This window comes from Maylandia zebra, linkage group LG7, assembly GCF_041146795.1.
Source record: "Maylandia zebra isolate NMK-2024a linkage group LG7, Mzebra_GT3a, whole genome shotgun sequence".
NCBI lineage: Eukaryota > Metazoa > Chordata > Actinopteri > Cichliformes > Cichlidae > Maylandia > Maylandia zebra.
The window spans coordinates 21615508-21638846 of record NC_135173.1 but is presented as its reverse complement, the minus strand read 5'-3'; the positions used below and the strand labels follow the sequence as shown (position 1 = coordinate 21638846).

At 38.6% G+C, this 23339-nt stretch overlaps 1 protein-coding gene across 1 annotated transcript in view; it reads left to right on the top strand.

Annotated features, from left to right (window-relative positions):
* The window catches only part of peak1 (pseudopodium-enriched atypical kinase 1), a 103934-nt gene that overhangs the window by 11792 nt on the left and 68803 nt on the right, over positions 1–23339 (top strand). The window contains exon 2 of the mRNA XM_004570286.5: positions 5306–5404. The gene's annotated coding sequence lies outside the window, so the exon portion shown is untranslated. The remainder of the gene's footprint in view (positions 1–5305; positions 5405–23339) is intronic.

Sequence of the window (23339 nt, the reverse complement as noted above, 5' to 3'; positions counted from 1 at the left end):
ATAAGATGTAAAGATGTAAAAATAGAGCATACATGCGTATCTGGCTTGCAAATTTCTCTTTTTTTTGCCAGCACATCTTTTTCTCTCCAAATACAAGAGTAGAGCACCTGCACCAACATGTGACAGAGTCTCTGCTGATGGTAGCATAGGAGATCAGAGATAAGAGAAAGTTTGTTTCATTTGCGATGAGTAATGATGTGGGACACAAGTTGTTATTAGGCAATAATGTTATTAATAGTAGATATAAATCAAAATCTTTATTCAAATCTCATTTAAAATAAACATGACTTCAATACATTTAGAAATCAAGAATTATTTTACTGACACAGTCATACCAACTCATTCATATTTATTCATACTACTTTATTCAAAAAGTGCTAAAGTTAGTTACCAAGTGTACTTTGACAATAGATATTTCCAGCCAGCTCACTCAAGTTAAGTCTGTGCATGAAAAACTAAGCTTCATCTTCCATATAGTATCCAGCTTAGTTGGAAATCAGACTAATTTTCTTGATTAAGAGCTCAACAAACAAATTTCCAGAATCCAAATGAATGGATGAAAACACTTAAAAGCAAATGTTTCACCTTCCAGGGCTCATCATAGATGTGATCAAAGATTTGGATAGAACAAAGAAGACTTTCAAATTTTTTTTAAGATTGTTTTATGTTTACATTTTCTTTTTTTTTATTTAAAAGCTGTTAGTTTCATTTGAAACAAGGGAAACTAACTAGCACTAAGCTTAGGGGAGTGTAACATACTTGAGTGTTTAATTGCAAAGCAGTGAGCTACTCTGTTTGGATAAAGCATTCCTCTGCAGTGTACATTTCAAAGGGACTGTCTGCTGGATTTTACTCAGCGCTCCGTTTGATTTGCTAATTTCCTTCTCTGACTCCCGATACCTTTCTTGTCAGCTCAAACAAACAGCTATGTTCAACAATTGTATTTCTTTCTTTGAAGTTTTTATTCTGACTTAATATAAGCTGTACCTTTAAATCATTATGTCTGAACTTTATGCTATTTTTAAACTTGCTCACCTTTTGGGGCCTAATGGGCTATTAGCTTGTAAGTCAAGTCTTTGAAAGGAAAAGAAAATATGTTCGCACAGTTAACAAGATGCTGTATGCTGTTAAAGTGTTGGTGCAGGAGACAAATTGTCGCTGGTGAATTTTGGGCAGAAAACCATATTTAGTGAGAAAGATGAAGACAGCTTTGGAGAGCTCTTTAAAGACAGGTGTCTTTGAAAAAAGGAGGAATTCATCTCCTATTGGATGAGATACTTAATCTCATGTATGTATCAGCGTGGCTGATATATCAACCACAGTTGGCTATTTGGTATCTGCATCCATAAATGAGAATCTAAAAAGCAGATATGGGAGAAAGTTGACAACAAAACAAGATTATTTTTAAACTGCGTTGTCATATTATGTTTTTATTGAGTCATAACTACACATAACAAAAGTCGTCTGACACAGTATCAGTCAGGCTCTGATTAGCAACACCTTATAGTCTGAATTCAACTTCACACGTGCATGCTCTTTACATAACGGTAGCAATAATGTAAAAACATTGCGTTCATGCAGAAGGGAACGTTTGCCTTGGAGTTTCAATTCGATCCTGAGTGATGCCTTTCAGCCATCCTAATGAGTTTACATCACTCCATGTTTTATCTGGCTTGCTGCAAGGGGAGACAGTCTTAATGGTTACCCTGTGTTTTTTCTTGTCAAAGCGCGTTTTCTCCTTTCTTTGTGCCAACTGAAGTTTCTAGAGCTTGGTGAGTCTCCCAATCTGTAATTAGTGCCAACCATAAACAACTGGAATCCTGCTGAGCACTGCCACGGGTGGCTGCCCTCACCACGGCAATCTGGAGTTTCCCTTTTGTCCTTGGATGTGTCAGATGTAGAGCCAGCTTCCCACCCTGGGAGTTGAACAGTGGGCCCACTGTATTTAGAGAAAGAGAAAAGAAAGCCGGGGAGTTTAGAAGGAACATAGATCGAGAAAAATGTATAAATACTACGAAAGCAAGACAATTGAAACATCTCACATTAGGCCTGTGATAACAGGATTTTATTAAGCAGCATGGAAGACGTCAGGCTCCCTTTCTGTCCTCCTGCAGAATCGCATTTAAATATAGTGACCGATGCCATCTAAATACAATGCAAGGCCCTGACTCTTGGATCGGATCTGGTGCTTTTTCTGCCCTGGCTCTAAGATGCCCATTAATGACATCATGGTTAATGTACTACTTGGTAGCACTCCATTCCAGCTCATTGTTTAGCATTGCATGGTTATTCTTTCACACATATTACATCTACTCAGTCACTTGTCACAGTCTGCTTAGGTTACAAGATGCTTGAGTCATGACATAATCCATTTACCAGAGAGACGGAGTGGCTGGCTGATGCTGAATGAGGTTGGAGTGGGGGGGTTTTGTTTTTGTTTTTTTATTCCTGGTGAATGCATTTAGCACTATCCAGTGACTGGATTTGAGCCTCATTTTGCTCAAATATTTCCTCTGAGGGTCATGGTAAAGTTGTTATCTTATGAACAGGGTCTTGGCCTGAAGATATATTCTGTGGACCATAGCAGTCAGCTGCCCGTCCTGTGACTTCCTCGCCTATTTACCCTGGACATACAGCTAATAGAAACACATGCAAGAAAGGGACAAACATCTGCACATCCCATGAAGACAACAGAACCTTATTTTGAATGTTAAACTCCTTAAAACTGAAATCAAGGCTTTAACATGTCCTTTGGTGTTTTATTTGTATGATATTTGAGTCCACCCCGTTTCCCGGGATAGGTGTTTTGTGAGGGGTGACAATGCACACAAGGTTCTTTGTTCAGCATAAAGTGAAGGGTAATTAATACCTGTTAAACACAGATAAAGAAGGCAGGGTTTTTATGTATAACAGACCTTGGGATGCATGAGTTTCTCACAGAAACAGCGAGCTGAGCAGAGCAGAGGAGCCTCATGATGATAAAATCCTTTTGAAGTTTCTCAAGTTTCCCACCACAATTTACACAATGAAAGTTGTCTTTTTTCTAAATGTGAGTACATTCTGTGAATTCTGTCACCTTGCGGTTTAGGAATAAGCACTGGGGTTTCCTCTTATACTACAAAAAACCAAACCCTACTCCCTTCAGCCTTGTTTATTCTTCTAGCAGTAAACCTAAGAGTGGGGACGAGCCAAACTTGGGAAAAATAGGCAAATTCATTGAAAATTAGCAAGTCGACTTTTTCGAGATGTGACTTCATCATTACTTCTGTTGTTGCAGGGTGGGATCAAAATCTTCCCCGTGGTACTGAAAATGTTTTTTTTAGTATTTTCCTGCGTATCGGTATTTTAGCATCATGGCAGCCCTCATAGCTTTACACTCCGTGTCTCTGTAAATCAAATACTTTTGCAGTGATCCTGTTCACAGGATTGCTGTAAGCTATCATGCATGTGTCTTTAAAACTTTGCATTTCTGTTCAGAGACCATAATGTCATGTGTGATATGGGGGGTAGTAACACGCTAAGCCCTTGATTCGGGTTCTGTTGAGTTTGGCATGTTTCGTTCCCATAGAGATTTCTTTTGATCAAACGGGCTGCTGAACATGCGAGTTGTCATGTCAGAACCTGTTACAAATCCTACTCTCGACACAGCAGGTCGATTCAGCCTTTCAGTTTTGATCTTAGAGTAACGATTTCCCAAACGTTATACATGAAAGATGTCCATAGCGCAATCAGCCGCTAGTAATTCATCAAAGTTTGCAGAGCCATTACAATATAGGCACAGAACAAGCAGTGGGTGCAGTAGTGCTGTTGGGATGCAATAAAACACTTTGCAGTGGCAGTAGCCTAGTGTGCTCAGCTCTGTATCTTGCCTCATTACCATTGCTTAACTGCCATAAAGAGTTGTGCAGCTCCTTGTGTCTGTCTGCCTTGTAGAAACACTGTAGTGCCCTGCCGATTAGAGCCAGAGGAAAGAAGTGTTCGAGCATAAACCCGGGGAGAACTGACCTTTTTAAATTCATATGTGGAGCACTTCCCCCTGACTTCTTATGCAACTTGTCACGCTTATTGAGACTTGTGGCATCTCAGACTCAGTTTCTCCTTCATTGTCCCTCTCATACCTTACAATTTAAAAATACTGCAAAGAGTAATGACTATTAAAAAAAAGTGGCTTAATTCCTAGTATAAATGTTCACCAAATACTTGTGGGTACTCCCCAATATTGACACATTCCCAGTACTCACACCTGCCGACCTCCCCCACCCTCTGCCAATATTAGTGTTGGATTATACATTAAGGGCCTAGTCATGTTTAGCAAGTTGACCCTCTTAAAACAAAACAAACAAAAAAAAAAACCTTTCAGTGTAGACTCCCCAGCCCCCAACTCTAACAGTTTAGAGCCACTAGCAGAGGTCTGCCCTAACAATTCCTTATATAGCTTGGTTTCTTGCCTGAGCAGACTACATTATAAGTGGGCAAATCCAAAATGCCATGCCTACAGGGATGACTTTAGGGCAGGGGAGTGGTTCATGTCTAATTTCTGTTGAGTCATGGCTTTTAAAGAGAAATCAGGATGTGATGTGTTGTGGAGAAGGGGTTTGGATTGGCTTAGTCTGTTGGCATAATTAATGCGAGCTGAGGTTTGTGACTGGTTGATATGAATGCGTATGGAGATTATGACACACCAAGAGGGAGCGGTGTTTTGCCAGCCTCATTCCAAGCTTGGTGCTTTGTGGACAGGCACTGACCACAAAGCACAAAGAAGATATTTTATTACTATGTCTGATTGCTCCTACTATTGCTGTTATTAATTATATTTGCCCTTGTTGAGTAGAGCACTTCTTTATTTCTTGCCTTAGACTGTGTGTTGGTGCTTTTAGTGAAAAAGCAGGATAGCGGCGAGAGTCCTGCCTCCTCTTAAGAGATTTTTTAGGTTAGTTTTATCTGTAGTTAAGATGATGAAGCAGCTCGCGCTCCGCGTTCCCTCCCCCAGCATTATTAACCGTGCCGTCGCTCAGCGCCGTACCGGTCTCTTGAAGAGAAAAAATTATCTGTGAACTCTTGATTTCCAAACTTTTCAAACTGCACAATTGTCGTTTCTTTCTAGTGGAACTCAGACTTTATCAAAATAAAGTTTTTGTTCTCAACTTGTGTTTTTTTTCCCCTTAGTTTTTTGTCATTTTGAAACAGAAATCAATTTCACGAGCCTATATACAGGATCTGACTTGTCAAAGGAGCTTACTGGGCTGCGTGATGATGACATTAAGCTGACACCTGTCTTCTTTTCTCTTGCTTTTCCTTTGTGCAGGAAAATTGCTTCCAGACGACCTTTGCCTTTTTCTGAAACACCACTGCTTTTGTCAGCCTCAGAATACTTCAGCCCACGCGGAGCCACATAGCTGGGCAGGTAAGCTAAGTCTTAAGTTGTTGTTTTTTTTTACTTACTGTCATCTGCTGGACTCCATTATTGATTATATTGGAACTGCGTTTTCAGTTTGTTTTAGTCTTTTTTCTTGGACACTCTGTACTCTTCTACTGAAGTGTCCATTTTGGGGGGTTGGAAAATATTGCTGATCCTGGCAAGTAAATACCATTTATACATGCATTATGTTGGGCTGTACAAATAAATTGTAGCAGATCAAAGTAGCAAGAGTAGAGCTTAAATATCACCAAGTCTGGTAAGAATTCCTTATTGACTTAGAATTAGCATCTCCAGCCCACCTGGAGAGAGTTGTATTGATGTAATAATCTTTCTGATAGCTCTGACTCAACACTGTATCTAGAGCAGGGGGGTCAAACATAAGGCCTCAGGGCCAGAATTGGCCTGAAACAGACACCAATCCAGCCCACCGGGTGGCTTTGGGAAAATAAAAACAAAACCTGTTTTACAGTTGAAGGACAGTCTGGGCAAAAGCATGCCAGGACTTTTCTCTGTAGTCGTGCTAACAGATTTCTTTCATTTACTACAACAGCATTTCTTTATCATGTTCAAAAACTGAGACATAATGTTGAAACTGTAACTCTTTTGCTTATATTAGGATATCTCACGGATTAAATGTGTAGTTAAACTTCCTTACCCTGACAGAAAGGGGAGTTTCACTGGTCCGACCCACTTAAGATCAAAGTAGACCGTGTGTAGCCCACAATATCCAATGGGTTTGACATCCCTGATCTCGAGCAAACGTGGTTCATTATAAGTGGGGTTAGACGTGCTCAAACAGGTACGCCATATTGTGTGCTTCAGTTTTTGCGCTCAGTGCCTGGGCTGATGTTTAATAGTGTCTTTGTGTGTGTGGCCCCACCATAAAACTTCTCTTCTGTGGCCAGTATTCTCATGCTGACACAGAAGTGCCACATAAAACACAAATTTTTCAAACTGTGTAACATTCTGACCCTGGTAACTCGGCTCCTATGAGTATGGGTGTGTTTATGTGTAGCTTAGTGTAAGTCTATCCACAACACAGCTGTATTTGAGTGAAACACGCCCATCCCAAGTCTTACTGAGAGGCCCGGCATGCATCACACTGTGATTGTACACATGACCAAGGGAAGAGGTCAAGAACATGTCCGGGCATATTTCTTTTTTTTCCCACCGATTCCCAGGGCTACACTGAAAATCAATGTTATTTTGAGTGTGACGGTGAGGAAGTTTTCAAGTTCAAGAAGTTTTGGAAAATTTTTATTAGTAGTTGACCTATGTGTTAAAGATTGTCTCCCTTGGCGTTTAATTCAAGCTGTGTCCAAGTTATTCAATTGATATACAGCCATTCCTTTCAGCATTGGCTCATTTTCCTTTTTCTGGGAAGTGATTTCATCTTTCCTGACTTCATGACTTCATGAGTGTTGGTATTTCAAAATTGTAGCTTCACATCATCAACAAAGCTCTGGCAGCTATTTTTGGACATTGTGTTTTTGTTCTTTGGTACCTATTGCCATCTCTACTTTGACAACTTGGACTATTGTTGTGTTGTCATAATAAGGCTCTTACTTGTTATTTCTGTTTTGGATTTCCACATTAGCCATATATATTTTTCCATGTCCTTTGTTTCTGAGCTTTGTGATTTGATACAAATTGTCTGGTGTGTCTTACAAACATAAATTCTTCCGTTAACTGCAACAGCAGTTCAGTTTTCTCTTTGCACCTTTATTTTTTAAACAGAGTGTTTCATTGTTTAATGGTGGCAGATTTTAGAAAATCAGGGTAGTTTTTCTTCAGCTGTTATAGTAAATGAATCTAAAATGTCATAGTGCCTGGTCTTAATGGATGCCTTAGCAAAATTCTACATTTGTTTTGAATTTAGATTTTTTTTTTTTTTTTTTTTTGGTAGAAGATTAGTGTGCATTTTGAAATGTCTTGACAGTCCTTTGTCTCTGTCTAGGCTAGTCACGACTCAGGATCTCATCAGTAGATCCCAAATCATCTAGTCTTACAGAGGATCAGAGAATCTTTAGGGAGGGGAAAGTTGAGAGGCTTGGATTTTACATAATTGTCTTCTAAACGCTGATTCGCTGATAATGTGGCCATTAATCTGATTGAAGTATCTAAATGAGGGACACACACTGGACTTCCTGTGGGGAACTTCATTAGTAGTTTTTGAGGAAAATGGGGGGTTGTGTACGATAATGATTATCCATGAATATGTAGCAACAGATAAGTCTGCTGGATATTGCAACTTTATAGTAGAGATAGGAATTATGCATTTATGCATGTCTGAATCACCACTTGGTCATTTTGCTGGGAAAAATAGAAGCAGTGATTTATTGAAAGATGCGCAAACATGCATGGAAATACACTATAGAATGAGATGTATCTCTCAGGTCTGTGTTAGGTCTGCATCTGCTGTAAATGGCTTTTTAGGCCTCTCACTTCTTTTTGTTCATATTTTTAAGGACACACTCCACACAATTCAACATTTTTGGCTAATAGCTCAACAAGGATCACCTTGTCGGTGCTATTTCTGTCAAACAAATTTATCTTTTATATTTTTAATGCATTCAACTAAAGATGGGGGGGTAAATGTGTTTTTTGCAACAGGCTGCTAGTAATAAGGCGCCTAAGGAGACAACTGGTTCTTTACTCAGTTGTCTCTTATGTGTAGACACAACACTGGTTCATTTATTGAGATAAATGCCTTTTTTATGCTTGAACAATTCATAGGACAGTGTTAAGTAATACAACAAATTAAAAAAAAAATAACAACATTCCTTTGAAAATAGTCAGGTACAAGGTATACTCTTGTAGATTCAGAACTTCAACATTTAGTGAAAAATCAACTGCAACACCCTCAATCTGACTTTGACTCCATCCTGCTGGCTTACTTGCCTCAATTTCACATCTCCAAGAGGTTTGTGTGTGCCACAAGTACAATTTAAAAAAAGCTATAGCTATAATATTCCTTGTGAAGTTTTGTTAGTTCCCCAAAGAGTCTAGCTAAAGTCTAGTCTAGCTAAAGCAGAGGAGTTAACTGGGAATTGCACGCTAACATGATTTATCTGGGGTTCTACAGATTCGTTATTCTCTGAGCGTTAGCAGAGCTGCTGGAGATAATGTTAATTTCCAATTAATAAAGCGTGCTTAGTAGTAGGAACTGGGCATGAAAAATATAAAAATGTTCAACTTTTTAAAGTTTAAAAGTTTAAAGAAATGAAAACAAGTATACACAAGTATAAAGTATGGTCTCAGAAGCTGTGAACACAGGTGAATTAAAATACAGATTTTGTAATGGCATCTCGATACAAACCCTCCATAGATGTAATCTTTGAAATTCTTTAGTTTTCCCACAACAAGACCTGCTATGCAGAGGTTAGGTATTTTGTTTTTATGCCTATCCTGGCAGCAGTTAAAAATTAGTTAATTAAGAAGACATTAAAGCTTTAAGAAACAAATTGTAAACCCAAATCAAGCAAATATATAAATAAGACAGCTACAAATTAAAAGAAGTTAGATCCCGTTTTTAGTTGGAAAGTCAATTAACTATGTGCGATTAATTTTAGCTCTGTCTGTTGCATAATGCTTATGAAATTGCATACAGTATCTTCATCTGAAGACATGACTGGTATCAGTGCTGACCTGAAAAAAAAAAAAGATTTGGGTTCATGCTAACACTTTTGAATGTTCGATTATCCTGTAGTGAACAGAGGCCAAGTGTCGTTTTGAGTCCCTGAGGAGTTTCTGAGCTCTCTGAAAGTAAATCTACATTGGCTTGGAGTACACATGTATAGATCCAGTGGCTGAAGCTCTCAAGTTGCTCACCTTATTGATTGTTGCATTTCCGCACTGAGGTTTCTTGATAAATGGATTAGAATGTATTCTGCACTTTTTTTTTTACTCTGGACTTACCACTCAACAATATTCACTAAAGTGCCCTTCCACCATCTTTCAAAGTAAACAATGTCAAGTTTTCCCATTAGGTCTTCCTTCATAAGGTTTAAATCCATTAAGCCACCAAATGATCTAACTTCCAGGAAATGTATTGAGGAAGCAGAGGCGAAGGAGCTAAAGCTATTCTGTCCTTTAAGTCCACCATGTCACTGGAGTCGAGGTCAACAGAGATCAATAAATTAATAGGCCTCTAGAACATTTATTCCCATCACACTCCTCCCTGCCTCTCTTTCAGTCCCTCACTCTACCTCACTAAGTAGACCTTGGAAGCAGGCAGCTGTTGGAGTTCCCATCAGTGAACAAAGCGAGCACGAATGAATTTCACAAAGGGATTCACAGATGTCTGAAACATTAATATTAAATGATCTGTGGGTCAGCTCTCTACTCCATTTCTTTATCTATTATTAAGTGAGTATGAAAGTCTTTGAGGGTCAATATTAAGAATGTAAAGTAAACTTGAAAATGAAGATATAATTCTACCACACAGTGTTTTAACTCCATTTGTTTGCACATTTGAGTAAGAAATAAATCACATACTCAAAGTTAAAAGCTGTTTCACATTTATATTAAAACATTATAACAGTATTGTACAGTGGGATCAAATTTTTTGTCAAACAATTTCATTGTCGAGTTTATGTCATCATTATCAATAATCTGTAAAAACTGATAACAAAGGGATAACCAAATCCCAAACCTTTTTTTTTCTTTTTCTTTTGAGTCACTCATTATTGTCTTTTTTTGCTTGTTTTTTGGGGGTTTGGTTTTTTTTTTTTTTGTTGTTTTTTTTAGTAGTTATTGGGATCTTGAAATTGTCTACCGGAGTTAAATTCATACAGTAATAAAGCACAAAACATAGTAATCTCTCAGCTAATAAATCAGTCCATTAATTGGCATTCCAAGTAAACTTGCCACGTGTTGTGAAATCTTTCTTCCTCACCTTGAAATGACGTCAGATTGGCTTTTGAACCTTTGAGTCCCAGTGACACTTTGATTCATTTAGATGGACTGGGCTGGTCAAAGAGGAGTGGGTGGTAGGTTCCCATAAATTCCACTAAGCTGTTACTCCAAGCTGCCTGCTATAGTTATCCCAGGCCTGTTCCAGCTTAGTTATGGCAGGAATGTGCCATTGCATGAGAACAGGTCATCATTCCTCACGGCCTGCCACGACTCTCCGCAGTTCTTAGTCAAGGTTGCCAAGATCTTAAACAGATTTTCCCACACACTGAATCACATTCCCTTTCATCAATGAAAAACTTAAATAATTATTATCTAGTGATCTTAACTTTGCTCTGTCCAGATACTGGTGCTCATTAATATCCTCTAAGTTCTACTTGCAAATTCAGTCCAATTTCTGAATCAATCTCTACATCAGTTTAGAAGTGGCCAGTTTGGCCAGAAGTGAAGACTTGTATCTCATTGCTTCAATGCTTGTTTTGGGTTCTTAGTCTGCTCCCCACTTTTCTTTGTCTGCAGAAAGTGTTACTTGATCTCTTAACCGTTTCACAATCAAACATGTCTTTTCTTAGATATTCTGTAGTAGAATAGTTTAGTACACACAAGTAAAAAATGAACATATTAGGTGCTAAACCTTGATGAATATGAAACCAACTGAATAGCATGATTCACTCAGGATTTCAAACCTGGATCATGTGCAGACACAATGAAACTACTAATCACGTTTTTTTTTAGATATCATAAATAAACTTGTTTCATTTCTATGAGCCACACTGTTATTAGTTTACCCTTAACAAGTCACATTTTTTCCCAGATACATTGATTTGTCCACATCTTAACCAGTAAATAGGTTGCTGTCAAATGTTTGGCTGCCACGATGTAAAATCAAAGAGTAGGTGGAATCAAAGCAGTTTAAAGACTGACGCGTGACCTTTTATGCGTCTTTTTAATGGAAAGAGTAAGTTATGCTAATGCATAAAGAGGCAGTAGGGTATACCCACAAAGATAATGTTATTTTGGCTACTCTGCGTTTCTGTTTGTATTACATGCTAATTTTTGCACCTGAAAGTAAACCAAAGAAAGTGATTAATAAATCCATCAGTAAGCAAGCTGATCCACCTAAGTACTGGCAATATGAGTTTTTTGGTAATATCAAGGAATGTGTCATTAGCTTATTGTCCCTGTGAACCATTTTGCAGACATAAAAACAGCTCGGAAATGTAGAATAAAAATGTAAGAAAAAAATAATCTGGCGTATAATTAATGCTATTTTAAATATAGTGAATCTTATTTTTGGTCTGCCAATATTCACCAATTACCCCAAGCAAAAACTTTTTATTCAACATTCATATTCATTAACAGTCATGTTTTCATTTTATGTTGGCATTGGAAAGTAAACTCATCTTATAAACTGTCGCCTTGCTGCACTATCACCATCAGCTGAAGTAGCGGGAACTGGACAGTGTTCGTTCTGTTATTCCATCTGTGCCACACAGTATGACCACCTCATTGCATGGCTCCAACATTTCTGCTGGAAACTCTGAAAAGCCAAAGTACAGGGTCAGCTAGAAAACCTCAGCTCTACGCGTGACTTGTTTTTATACTCACAGTTAAGGGACTTCAAATGCCAACTCTCCAGTTGACAGCTTATTTCTCTAATTATTACAACAAGCTGTGTGGTTAGATTTATTGATCATGTTTACAGGGTCGGATAAAATATACTCACAAAGTAACATTCAAATTATTAGAATTAACATTGAAAACTCATCTGCCATGAAAATTGCTTTAAACTAAGGAAGCCCCTGACTATTGAATACATATCTAGTTACTGCACGTGTTGTTATGGCATCTATATTTCAGATTTATTATCCTCTAATCTACCCAAAGACATTTAACTTGATCTGTTTGAAGGCTTTAGTCTGGCCACCTATTGTTTCACTGTTTAGTCAAGCTTGTCTCACATGGCTTTTTACGTAGGCTGAGGTTTCAGCTGTTTGTCCTCTTTCTCTGGTTTGTGTTTTAAAGATGGGGAAACTGTACTCTGGACTGACAAGTTCATACCAAACGTAAAGTAGAAAAAGATAAAATAATCACTGTTCTCAAAATCCCTTCCTATCAAATACCAGCATTGAATTTTTCTTGGAGTCTTACTGCTTATAAACTAAAACATACCTTTGAGTGTACCTGAGCAGCATTTCATTGTATGACTATATAAGGTGGTATTAATCAAAAAACACTGCACTACACTACTTGAAATTTGTAGAGATTTTAACACATTCAGACTTTCAACATGAGGGCATTTTGACATTTTGTAAAAGCCTGCTTAACCTTGTTTTCAACACTTTAGATGTGTTCTTGCTGTGCAACCTGCCCAAGTGTTAAATCTGTTGGATTCAAGCTAACATCTCTTTCTTACTCCTGGGCCTTTGAGACTCACACATTTTATTTGCCTTTGGCAAAGTTTAGAAAGACTGCCAATAAAAGCAAACTTTGAAGCATGCAGTGCAGAAGAACTTTAAAAGTTTGCCTTTTGAATTTTTCAGCATGCACTTTTCAAATTATTTCCCCCAGCTATTATTCAAAGACATGTTAACAGAATCGTAATTTTACCATAGGACTGGTGTGCACATGTAAACTTACACATGATTGATATTTACTCTGTACTGGGATTGATGTGCAAGGTTATGGCTATAGCACTGCCTTCAAGGGTGTTCTATCATCCTGTCAGGTCTGAAGGGATTTAGCAGCTATTAGTAACACAGTATTTCTCTAAGTGGGACCTAAACGCATGTTATGGCACACAAAGTTTGACAACCAAGAGTTATGCAATCAAGTTAAATTGCTAAAAGCATATAATCTTGTTTTCCGGGAACATTGTTCTGAGATGCTAGCGGCTTTGCTAAATTGGTCTATAAGACGTAAACCTGGCAAACGAGCGCTTGCATGGATTTTCAGAAAAAGGAAGAGGCAAGCTCACTCACACTTTATAGGCATTTCTTTTCAGACTATAAAGACTAAAATACTGGTTCATATCAGCGGCTGTAACTTCTGACCGTTATTGTCATGGGCAGTGCCGAGAGTGAAGAAACAGGACTTTCTCTATATTTGCTTGTGTTGCTGTAGTTGCCCTGCAGGCATCCAGATCCTAGTGATCCCATCCTCTGTCGTATGTTTTTTCAGCTGTGATTACATGACAGCTCTGTGAAAATTGAAAGTGGGGGGTGAATGCCTTTCTCTGTACATGACTTTTTGCATATGTCCTGACTTCAGAATCAACCTCACATAGCTTTTACATAGTGTACAAAAGCTGGTCTTAAGCTGATTTAAACATTAGAGACACATTTATGTTAAAGTGCAGCTTTTCTCTGTAAATGTGTTTCATGGGTAATTCCACATACTGTACAAAAAATTGGGATTTGGCGGCAATGTCCATCTAAGCTGATGTATTCAAGATGGCTAGGCAACATGGCAGCTTCCACAGACCAGCACCAGCTCCCAAGTACTTTTAATCATTTAAATCTTTTGTTTATGAGAATGCTTCAGTGTATTGGGAGACAATTTTTCTCTCTTCATGCTCAAAAAAGAAAAAACTGACAGTACCTTTATGTGTGTATGGGTTGAAATGTAAATTTTGCCTCAGTATAATTTTTTTTCTGTCACACTGTTCACTGTATAATTTAATTACTACTCATATTGTTTGTCAATAAAAGTAGCAGACTGTTGCAGAGATTCAATAGGCATTTATTCACTGTAGTTTCATTTAGATTGAAATTTCAGCTCTGCGTGGAGTAATGCAGTCATTGAGGAGCTGTTCTGAATATTAATTGGATGTACTGCAATGCATTAGTAATTCAATAAGCTAGAGGCAGTTTTTAAAGCAAGCTAATGGAATACGTAGAGTGATTAGCTTGGGTGGAAGAACTGATAAAAGAATATCACATCAGGTAAATTCTGTTCATCAATCATAGTTTAATACAGCCATTTAGATTAAGCAATTACGACATGGCCAGTTATTTGTATAATAAAGAGGGACAGCTGTGAAAAATGAGTGTCGCTGATGTCGCTGACAAAGACAGGGACCAGATGGGTAATGTAGTCATCAAGATGTTAGCAGTCAAGCTGTGTCACTGGGAAACAATGAAAGATGATTGAGACAGGAGGATTAGCCAAATTGATTTTATTTATTTTTTTACAAGTCTACATATTTTGCGTCTGTACCATTTTTTTTTCTTTTGATTTTTTTGTTTTAAGACACCTGTTTTACCCAGATAACATAATCATCCCTCAATAATGTGGTTCAATAGTGTGTTGGTCCACCTTTTTGCGGCCAAAACAGCCATAACACGTTGCTGTATGCTAGGCACCAAGAGTTTAGCAATAGATCCTTTAAGTTGTGAGGTGGGGCCTCCATGAATGAGACTTGTTTGTCCAGCACATCCCACAGATGCTCGATTGGATTGAGATCTGGGGAATTTGGGGGCCAAGTCAACACCTCAAAGTTCTTGTTGTGGTTCTCAAACCACTAATGAATAGTTTTTGCTGTGTGGCAGGGTCCATTGTCCACAGCCATCAGGGAATACTTATTCCCATGGTCTGCAAGATTCTTTGGTAGGTAGTAGGGCTGCTCAATTAATCGAATTTTAATCACGATTAAGATCTGGGCTTTCAACGATCATTAAAAGTGACTGAGCCGATTATTAGCCCCTCCCTCGTGCTTTACTCTTGCGCTGCTCCATGTGGCAAATCGAGCGCACCTCTCGTTTCGAACACGTGTCACAACAATTAAGAGGACCCGAGGGAAGCTCGGAAAGCTAAGCAGAAGTTATTTGGAGAGGAGAGTGACTGCCTTTGGTTGAAAAGAGAGGTAAAAAAAACTTCAGTGGTGTGGAAACATTATGGGTTCGCGGAGTCAGACGTGGATCAAGTAGACACAGTGTGTAAACTTTGCTACGGTGTCGTAGCTGCGCCACAGAGCAACACTGCAAAGTTCACTAAACATAGATGTTTACATTTTTCATTTATTTCTTATATTGCAAACATTTGCACTGTTATCAGTATTTGCACACTATTTTATATTATTTTTTAAAGTCATTATTCAATACATTGTTATTGTTAACCCTTTAAAGCCGGTCAGAGCAGCACGCTCCGTTTTGCGTAACTATTTTTAAATCCCTGTAGAACCGGAACCGCGTAAGCTAGCGCAATAATTTTTTTTGCATATGAAACTGGAGGAGTTGTACTTACATCTTATGCCATCAGCTTGTCCTCGGTCATGGTTTCCTTCCACATAAAGCTTTGCAAAAATTGCATAAAACGCACTAGCAGGAACAAAAACATAATATTCCAGAAACACGCTTTGCCGATCCGATCAGCTGTTCGTAACACTTCCCACATTGAAACAGACGTCAGCGCGAACTATCGAATGTCCGCCATTTCCTGCCAGAAACCGGAAGTGACGTCATCTTCGCGAAAAATGTAGTTTTTTACTTGTAGGCCTTAAAAACCTGTACTGGTGTTTTTATAAGTCATGTTTGACTTTTCTGAATAGTTTCTGGGATGCTTAGAACTCGAATTGCACTGCTGGAAATAGTTTATTTTGATACACCTGCTGTTTTCTTTGCAAATTTGCATCATAGGATTTGTTTTTTTGTTTTTCCTGCAGTATATAAAAATTGGTGTATCTCCAAAATAAAACTATGAAGACACTCAAAATAAATCCCCTGTTGTTGTAAACTATTTTTTGCATTTAAAGCTTTGAGGGATAAACCTCTTAAATTTCTCCAAGTAGAAATATATGTAAAAAAACAAAAATGATTTTCAATTTTTTTTTGTAGTTTATTGCACTTTTTTGCAATTAATGTAGTTACTATGGACTTAATGCATACATATTATTAAAATATGGGCTATAACAGTTGTATTGATGTATAGCAACTTGAAATGCTCCCAATGGAAAGATTGTTGTCATAATAATGATTGCCATCGAAATAATATTGACTGAGGGTCGACCTCCACCATTAATGCTTCCAGTCAAAAAAATCTGTATTAAAGAGATTTACACAAAGCATATAGTTTGGAGATCATTGATTCTCTCTGCAAAGTTAACTGTCAGTGTTAAGATTTGTAACTGCAGGCCACGCTGGCAATTTAAGTGAATAGCCAGAGGCAAACTAAAGTATTTAAATGAATATGAAACTTTTGTCAGAGTGATAAAAGCTGCTGCATTGATCACAAATTCTCATTGATCGTGAAAGAAGGTTCCACGTCTGCTGTGAAAGAAGTAAATTCCTCTGTTGCACCTCATAAATGCTAATATTATGATTGTTTCCTTCGTGTGTCACAAGGTAATAACTTTCCCTCCATGGATTGATAGCCTGTCCCCTTTCTTTAGAAATGGTGTGTGTTACCTCTTGCCAGGAGGCCCACAGAGCCAAATCTGTCTTCTCATGCCAAATGGCCAAAGTGAAATTAGATTTTAGAGCTTGGCAGGGATACAGGGGAGAAACTATTTTAGAAGAGAAAAGTGGGACAGGGTTAAAAAAAAATTGACCAGAAAAATAATATCTCATTCAGTATCCCATCAAGGTGAAAAAAACAACTATAACTTTGATATAAATATAAATAACTTTGAGTGAAATAAGATATAGTCTAGAGTAAGCGTTACAAAAAAGTGAAAGTGATTTCAGAACTATGACCAGTCTATAGAGCAGAGCAGGAATGATTGCAGTTGTATTCATGGAGAGTGCTTTCATGAAGGAAGATGAGGCAAGTAGCTTACACAGATGTTACTGTCATAGATTGTGTCTATGATATAGATTAATGCAAGTCTGATTTTGATGGTGATATTACATCTAGTTAGTAGAACAGTAAATAAGCATGACTGTGACAAGCTTTCCTCCCCTATTTACCAACTTTTTCTTCACCCTGTCCTAGTTTAATAGAAATACCCCCTCCTCCCACTCCGTTTACTTATCTGCTACTGTTTGGATAGCCCAGGTTGAACTTGTCAAGAACACCATACTGTAAGGATCAGTATTTTGAGGGTTTAACAAGGAAGACTAAATGGAAAACTAACATCAAAAATAGCGGCGGGCTTATATTTGAGAGATATCGTGGTGCATGGGGCATGCCTAATTTCCTCATTAATTCAGTTCAAGGATCATTAGTTGCAGTTCTGTGCTAAATGTAGAAGCAGCAGCTCACTCGCCAGCTTTGTTTTCTTCACGCAGATACGCATTTGACTTAGTATCTGTGGCTTGTAGCGCTTTGCTGTATTTTCTCACATTTTTGTCAGGAGTAAAGTGCCAATGCAGCGTCTAGAAGTGTGACTCACCTATTAAAGAGTCAATTTCAAACGATTATGGTCATATGACAGCTCTTAAGCTCATCATGACTTTTAAATGGGTAAAAATTTACCGCAGTCCACGGCGGCGTTGTTATGAATCCCCCCACCAAAAACCTGTCAGGTTGCAATGTGATCTGGCTTTTAAAGCCTTCATCGCCTGATCCGTGGTTCAGGCTGTGGCGTCCTGTTGCTGCATGTTTCTTACAAGCTCAGCTGTTGATGGAATGCAAGGCTGGTAGAGTTGAAATATTTTCTCTGCAGACTGGCATTCATGTGTGAGCAGCATCAGAGTGCATCACTCCAGGCTCAGAATGAGCATATACAGGGGCTTTAGCAATGTTCTAACAAAGGTAGTGGTATAAGTTGTTTGCAACTTATCCAACTTTAGACTTATAAGTTGGATAATATAATGATCTGAGGCAGTATTTTTAAAGTGCTTATCCTTTGTATACTAATGTAATACTAAAAATGAATGAGAAGACAGCGTTCTTAGCTAGCCTGTCTATCGTCTTGACGTAAACACATGTAATGCGATTTTCTTTTACTCTGTTTGCCTACAGCACGGCTCAAATTCATGATCCTGCTCTTGCTGATCAGCAGCATAACTACTACTTACTTGTCTCGTTATTTAGTACCTTGTGAGCGTTACGAATTACACTTCAAAGAGCTAATTTGGGCCTGACATCCTAAAAATAGAAGTGAGCAGCACAGGGCTATAAAAACACAGCAGGGCTTGCCTTTGCTCACTCTTATAATGACTTCATTTCTATGCATTGGAAGCAGCACTGATGGATTTTGATGTCTTGCTGCTTCTTGTGAGGGCTCAGTCATCACATTTCTAGCGCTCATCATAAGGGTGAAGTATTCTGCTTGAAGGCAGCCATGTGACTTTTTAATGAGCATTCAGAAAGTGACATAATGACGCGCCTTCTCAGTGCTTTTCACCTCAGCTGTCGTCCCTCTCCCTTTTATGGAATAAATATCCATTCCTGTTTAAATGTCACAGGCAGACTGAGTTTTTATGGCATGAAGAATTCCGAGTGATAGCAGAGATTATGCATTACTCCATTTATTAAACTCACACTGCAAACTTGGCACTTTTCAGCAAGATTAGTTTGAGTTTGTTTGTGCTTTGGAACATTTGCATCTCCACAATTACCTCTCTGTTTTAGCAGACCCGCTCTAATCTTAAACATTTATTTTTGTGATTCATTATTTGACTATTGTGGAACCGGTGATTCTAAATTGCCCATAGGTGTGAATGTGAGTGCAAATGGTTGTCTGAGTCTCTGTGTTAGCCCTGCGTCAGATTGGCAACCTGTCCAGGCTGCATCCTGCCCTCCTGCCCAGTGGTAGCTGGGATAGGCTCAAGCACCCCCCACGACCCTGATAAGCATAAGCGGAAGAGAATGGATGGATGAATATTTGACTATTGTGAAAGTGTTGTCTCAACCCCACATTTCCAGACACTCAGAGGAGGAAGTCTGGCCAAATGATGACATGAGGGAAGTCTGGCTTACCTTTCTCCAGTTATGAAACTTAAATGTCCCGAATCATTTTTGATCAAACACAAACTGATACTGTGATGTTAGTCAATCTGTGTCAGTTTCTTAAGAGTAATAAATAATAGTCGTTAGTGGTAACTTTCGTGAATATGAATATTTCTCTCACTGTAATTTGAAGCAGTTTTTAGAAGAACTTTTGACAGAACATGGCATTTTTCAGAGGCTACAGGTGTGTTGTGGTGACTCTGCCTTTTCTAGCCACCTAAAAGTGAAACACCAATGCACTGCATGGTGGAATTAAAGTGGAATTTTCTTTTCTCCTACTGGGAAAATATGCACTCCAGCACTTCTGAGGAGTTTGAATTGAGCATTTACGGTCAGTTGTGCAGGTGTGCCGGGTGCAATTTGCTAAACCATCACAAAATTAGCATTGAGTAGTTTATTGATGCAGATTTCATTTTCTTTTTGCCATGTGTTACTTTAATATGGATCCTACAACCAGTTTTATAATAGAGGCCGAAGATCTGCACATCTAGGACAATATGTCTTTTATGGCGCATATAACAGTTCCACTTTCAGTACATCTGTTCAACTGCTTGTTAACTCAAGTAAAAAATTAGCCAATCACATGACTGTAACTCAGTGCATTTAGGCATGGTCAAGATGATCTGCTGAAGTTTAAACCGAGCATCAGAATGGGCAAGAAAAGAGAATTAGGGGACATTTTCAGGTTTGGGTTTTTTTTGTTTTCTTTTTTTTTCATTGTTGGTTCCAGACGGGCTGGTCTAAGTATTTCAGAAACTGCTGATCTTCTGGGATTTTCCCACAGACCCATCTCTAGGGTTCACAGAGAATGGTCAAAAACAAAAAAAAAATATCCAGGATGTGGTGGAACGGGAGATTCGCCTGATGGACGTGCAGCCAGGAAATCTGCAGCAACTGTGTGATGCTATCGTGTCAAATAGTATCAAAATCTCTGAGGAATGCTTCCAGCACGTTGTTGAGTCTGTGCCGCAAAGAATTAAGACACTTCTGAAATAGCTCAGAAGCAGCAAGGTGTACCTAACAAAGCCTTGCAATGAAACTATGGAGGTTCACTGCCACCCATCCTCAAGTTCCAGAGGGAAGACTATGTGTAATTAGGAAATTGAAGAAGACACATGGTGCAATACAGGCTAAATAATATGAAACAAGGCTCCTGTTCTTAAATGTCTGCACTGTACTGTGCTATGTTTTACTATTCCCCCCTCGTTTCTTCATTCCTCCGTTTGCCATTTCTTTGTATTTTTCTAATTTTTATGTCGATTAGCTTTCTGCCCTATGTCTGTCTGCCTTTTTTGAGTCTCTTGCTCCATGTGTATGTTTGTCTGTCTTAGTGGGCCCTTCAGAAGTTCTTATCACGTATTTGGTCTAACACAGGTCCTCAGAGACCTGCTGCAATCAGCTAGAGCAGGAAGCCAACATGAGCCTGCTCTGCAGAGAGCATTATTCTGCACTTAACAATCATGACCTATTCTTCCCCTTTCCTGTTATCCCTCCCTCCCCTCTTCCTCTCGTTCACCTCTCCCGACTGTTGTTGCTTTGAGTGTTAGTATCAGTGTGAAATGTGCCCTTGTTGTGGAAGTTGAGAAGAAGGATGCATTTCCAGTGACTGATTTCTCTGAAAAGTAACGGCATGTAGGAAAACAAAGTGTTTTACTAATGCGCAGAAATGAGAAATTCTGTGGGAGGGAGATCTAAACAAATCAGGAGGGTTTGACTTCAGATAATGACAGCTCGTTTACACTTTTCTGTTCTGAAGTTTTTTGTGAATAACAATACTCTGTGCATGTGCATCTTTAGTATGGGCTTGTCAGCAAGTACAGACAACAAAGCATGTGCTGGGTTTTTTTGTGACAGCATGTTGCTGGCTTTTTGTAACACTGAATAATGTCACATGACTATGATGATAACATGGGTTTCAAAGCCTCTGTTATTGTCACAACAATAGGCCTACCATCCTTGTATTTTGTAGGTCCGTCTCTGTCTCTCTTTGTCCATTATCTTGTACCAAGTCATTAGCAGCAGATGCTACAAGTCCTGAAGTTTGCAAGGTGGATTCTGCATGGATTTGACTTGTTATTCAAACCTATCCCGCAGATGTCAATGATCAGGGGACTTTTAAGGTGAAGTCAACACTTTGCACTTTTTGTCATGCTCCTCCAGCCCTTTGTGAACAGTTTTTATGGTGTGACGGGGTGTATTATCTTGCTAAAAGAGGTTGCTGCTGCAATCAGGTAATGCTGGTGCCATAAAAGGAGTGTACTGTATGTGATGTCCAAAAATGTAAGATCCTGCACGGTAAAGTAAAATCCACATGAATGCCATGAACTAAGGTAAAAATATATTTCTAAGCGTGTCACCGACTTGCCTTTTTCCCCACAGTGAATAACGATGTGATCTTTTCCCAGCCTAAGCTATGCAAATGTATACCCACCTTCCACATAGTGCTTTATCAGACCAGGCCACTTGCTTTCATTTTCCTGGGTGCCTAATTCTCCGTCACTTTTTCAGTTTGTTTTTTCACGAGTCAGTCTTGATGGGTAGACTTGTATCTACTACCTGACTATAATTGTCTTGGTCCAAGATGATTCGCTTTCTCACAGCCGGTCCAGATATCGCAATTACTGTTGAGAGATACACCGGGGAAAAAAAGGCTCTGGTCACTGATCAGAGTGTCTTTGATTGAAAGATATTACTTCTGTCTTTAAGATATATGGCTGTGGAAGTTTAGTGAACGTTGTCACCTGTGGAAGAAATTGATTCTACATGTAAATACTTTATGCAACATTGTTATTTATTGTCATTTATTTTATGTAATTGAATTGCATTGGATTGTACGGATTCTGCACTTTTTAAATGCATATTAAATCAGATTGGGAGATCAGTGCTAATATCCATTTCTAATGCTATTCTGTTTCTAGCAGTTGAGCTGACTCTTTGATTGAGAGTCAGCTCTAACACACTTCACAAGTTTCTTTCCACACAGAACAGATGAGATCTTGAATAGCAGACAGACAGACTTCACCTCGCAGATTTGGAAAATGTTTTATCCTGCACTATTTTGGAAAGTGAATTATAACCAGACATGGAGATAAAAATATACTAAATAAAATGTGAATAAACCTTCACTCAAGACTTACTTTTGGGTGTTTTGCAGAATGTGCAGTGACATGATAGACTGTTTCCATGTTTATTGGATTGCATTTGGCAGATTCTAAGATAAGATAAGATAAGATAAGATAGAACTTTATTAATCCCTCGGGTGGGTTCCTCTGGGAAATTCGATTTCCAAAAAAGCACAGCACCGACAGAAGTTACAGAGTTATACACACACACATATATATAAATACAGAGACAATATAAATAAAATATACGAAGGGGATAAATAGAATAAATAGGAATAAAAAATAAAAATACAAGTGAATTGCACATTTCAAGTATTGAGTCTAAGTTCTGTATTGTATTCCGTGAGAGAGGAGGGTATAGATTTTTTCTAACCAGATAATTGATCAAATTCCAGTAAACAATGGTAATATGACAGAGGAGACAAGCTTCAGAAAATGCTTAATATTCAATTTACCAAAAAGTTGATTCTGGTCATCTGGACGTAGCGTTTTCAGTGGGAGAAATTTTTCATCACTCATCCAAGACTTCAGAAATTGTCTTACCTTTTCACGTAAATTGCCTCCTTGACTCTGCGCTCAAACCAGCGTTCCTCCCTGTCCAGGATGTGTACATCGTCATCATTGAAAGACTGTCCACTGGCCTGTAGGTGTAAATAGACTGCAGAGTCCTGGCCTGACGAGTTAGCTCTTCTGAGTTGTGCCATCCGATTACCCAAGGTTGTTTGGTTTCGCCGATGTATAAATCACGCCAATCCTTCTTGAACTTAACAGCGTACAGAGACCATCTCTGAATTGCAGAGAGGGCCTAAGTTTAAATCTTTCAATATCTTATAATGCTGTTAGTGTTGCCATTTCCAATCTCTCTGTTAATGCTACTCATGGCCAATGGTCTTGATCAATGAACAGTGGTTGTTGATCAATGCACTGACAATTAGCATATTTAATGATCAAGAAACTGACCTCACAGCATGTTGTTCGTCAGTGGTGTTAGT